The sequence below is a fragment of the Myotis lucifugus genome, unplaced genomic scaffold, assembly GCF_000147115.1.
Source record: "Myotis lucifugus unplaced genomic scaffold, Myoluc2.0 scaffold_0, whole genome shotgun sequence".
Taxonomy (NCBI): Eukaryota; Metazoa; Chordata; class Mammalia; order Chiroptera; family Vespertilionidae; genus Myotis; species Myotis lucifugus.
The window spans coordinates 53,793,696-53,797,549 of record NW_005871048.1 but is presented as its reverse complement, the minus strand read 5'-3'; positions in this window follow the sequence as shown (position 1 = coordinate 53,797,549).

Sequence of the window (3,854 nt, the reverse complement as noted above, 5' to 3'; positions counted from 1 at the left end):
ACTCTCCAAGTCCAAGTGAGGGAGCGTCCCTTTTGGAGAGTTCTTCCAGTGTACTCCGTCCGCAGACACCCCGCAAATTCTGATTCTTCTCTGCTCTTGTAGTGCTGTGTTCTCTCCCTTTTCACATTGTTTTATTTTTGCTTGTCTAATTTTTCTGTAGAAAAATATTGTCGGGCTCATTTTTGTGGGACTTTTTTCTTGTATCTCAACAACCTGCCAATACTGGGAACAGCGTAAGTGCTGCTGGAGGCAGGAAGCGCCCCGTTGTTGGGCTCAGACGGCAGGTGGATAATATAACTGATTTCTTAATGTTTACGTATGGCTGTGTGCACATATGTTTAACCCAGAAGCAAGAAGTAATCAGGATTACATTTGTCATCTGGGTATAATTTCCTTTTATAAACTCTTAGGAGAGTAAATATAATGAGGCCTAAAATCAATGCTGTCTGCTTTCTTTTAAAAAGATAAGGAAGGAATTTGAATGTAAATTGTAATGTTTTTCTTCAAAGAGGACTGATTTGCCACTTTTTAATTTGATAAAGCTCTTTAGACTTCAAATATGGACTCAGGCTTTAACTATTAATAAACCTCAGAAAGCAGAAATCAAATCCTCAACCTTTCATGAATTAATTTCTCACAACTTTAAAACTCCAATTATACAAAGCAAATCATAAAGAGCAAAAAGGCTTTTCCAACTCAGGTCTTCTTCTGGTATTAATTCATGTGATTAAATGAAATGGTATGTATATTAAATTGAGTATTAATACTATAAAGTTTCTTATTTCTTACCATATCAACTATATATTTTTGCATTCAATATACTGACTACAATTATTATTTTAGCCAACTTTTATTTATATCAAAGTGCTATCGTTGAATAGCATAAATCATCAAATATTGCTAAAAGTAATTTTTACAAAACAGCAGCCCCTTCTGTTCACCTTCCTACCCCCATTATCCACCAAGCAACCAACTTCAATTTTATTAGCTATTTTCTCAGATTTTACTTTCTTATTCCTAAATAATATACACTGAGTGGCCAGATTATTATGACTGGCCAGATTATTATGACCACCCCATCAGTACAATGAAGTGAATTAGTTATGCAAATAATAATAATAAAACCTTGAGAGTATTTGCTTAGGAAGTTTTCAATATTCAGTATTTTTGAAAGTGTCAATGAAGTACTGATGGGGTGGTCATAATAATCTGGCCACTCAGTGTGTATGTGTATATATATATATATATATATATATATATATATATATCCTGCTATCCTTCGACTCATCTGAATAGACTTATGTGTTGATTTCCAATTATAAATAATAAGGATTTTAGCTCATGTATATGTCCTTTCTCCCTTCCACCATCTTCTCAATAAAATTATATCTCAAATATTTGTCAAATCTATATTCAGTGTTTTTATAATTTGACAGTGTGTAGATGTAGTATGTCATTATTTTTGAGCCAAGTAGCATGATTATATGTCCTCTCTTACATAACTTGTTTTTTTTCTAGAGTTGATCATTATCTCATTTTAAAACATTTTCTTAATTTTCTCTGAACATCTGACTAAATATTCCCACATCCTCAGTTAAATTTTATACAAAACATGTTAGATAATTGGAGAATTATCTACTGCCTCCTACTGCAATCTGGGTGGCTCAGTGGGCCTGGAATTTGCCATTGCTCTGGGATTCTCTTTGCCTTTATTGGACTCCCTGTTTGCTCACTCCCATGTATCCCGGTATCTCACCATCCTCCTTTGAAGTTGAGCCCTTTTGTGTGAGTGTGTGAGTGCAAGTGCATGCACATCCTGGGCAAACTACGGCCCATGGGCCGGATCCGGCCCTTTGAAATGAATAAAACTAAAAAAAAAAAAGACCGTACCCTTTTATGTAATGATGTTTACTTTGAATTTATATTAGTTCACACAAACACTCCATCCATGCTTTTGTTCCGGCCCTCCGGTCCAGTTTAAGAACCCATTGTGGCCCTCGAGTCAAAAAGTTTGCCCACCCCTGCAAGCTTCCTAAGAAAGGCGATTGGGAAGTACATTTAGAACTCTTGGTTAAAACATAATTTTCCCTTAGAAATTTGAAGGTCTAGCTCCGTTATTGGCTACCTCCCATTTGAGAAATTTGATGCCATTATTATCCACAATCTTCTGTTCATTACCTCTCCCCACGCTTCTCTTCACCCCCACCAAATGCTTTTAGAGTCTTCTTTTTATCCCCAGGGTTTGAAATTTCAAGAAAATGAGCCTTTGTTGTTGTTGGTGGTGGTGGTGTTATTTTATTGTCTGTTGGGGGTTTTGTTTGTTTGTTTGATTTTATTCTTTGAGCTGAATACCCAAAAGGCCTTTTTGTGAAGATGCTCATGTTCTTCAGCTCAGGAAAATTCTTTTATGTTATTTTATTAATACTTTTCTTCACCATTTTTTTCTGCTTCCTCTGGAGCTCAAATTATTTAGCCAGTAAGCCTCCTCCATTGGTCAACTAATTTCTTAAATTTTCTCTTATTGCCCAATTATTTGCCATTTTACACTACAGTTTGGATTCGCTAGCTTTTCTACTGCGTTTTTTATTTCTGCCATCCAAATGTACACTGAGTGGCCAGATTATTATGACCAGCCAGATTATTATGACCACCCCATCAGTACTTCATTGACACTTCCAAAAATACTGAATATTGAAAACTTCCTAAGCAAATACTCTCAAGGTTTTATTATTATTATTATTATTATTTGCATAACTAATTCACTTCATTGTACTGATGAGGTGGTCATAATAATCTGGCCGGTCATAATAATCTGGCCACTCAGTGTATTTTCCTAGTGTTTTTGTTGTTATTCTCTGAATATTCTTTTTAAACCTACCATTTTGTTTCTGTTTTATGGATACAATATTCTCTCTTAATTATCTGAAAAGAGTAATGACTCTTTCTATTTTTCTTCTCCCTTCATAGTTTGAGTTTCTCAAAAAAAAAAAAAGGCTTATTGGGAGCATATTTTATATGTCATACAATTCACACATTTTAGTATCTAATTCACTGATGCTTAGTATATTTATTGAGTCATTTCACCATTCCTGCAATTCAGTTTTAGAATATTTTCATCACCCCAAAAAGATCTCTTAGGCAAATTTGTAGGTCATCTCCACTCCCAACCCTAGTCCCAATCTGGTTGACAAAACCAGTGAGCCATGCCGGCTGGGCTGATCTGCTTTTTATCGCTACACATTTGCCGGGCCTAGACATTTCATCTAAATAGGATCATACAATATGTGTTCTTCTGTGTCTGCTTTCTTTCACTTCCCGTGATGTTTTGCACAAGTCAGGAGTTCATTTTTTTTTTAATTATTGAAGAAGCTTTCATTGTGGCTATTTTGCTTCGTCATTCAACAGTTGACTAGACATTTGGGCTGTTTACACTTCAGAGAAATTATAAACATATTTTTATTTTTTAAGATATATTTTTATTGATTTCAGAGAGGAAGGGAGAGGAAGAGAGAGAAATAGAAACATCAATGATGAGAGAATCATTGATCGGCTGCCTCCTGCATGCCCCCTATTGGGGATCAAGCCAGGCGTGTGCCCTTGACTGGAATCAAAGCCGGGACCCTTCAGTCCCCAGGTTGATGCTCTATCCACTGAGCAAAACCGGCTAGGGAACATATTTTTATTTTAATATTTTATTTTGAACTCTGTGTTTCACATTAGAAGGTTTTCCCCAAATGTATGGCACTCTGGCAGTCCACTCAGGTTTAGAAAGCAAAGCCAAACAAGTTATTTGGAAGCTGTATGTATTTGGTGGGAGGTGGTGAGTGGGGGCTTGATTGCCATTCTCTGGGGAA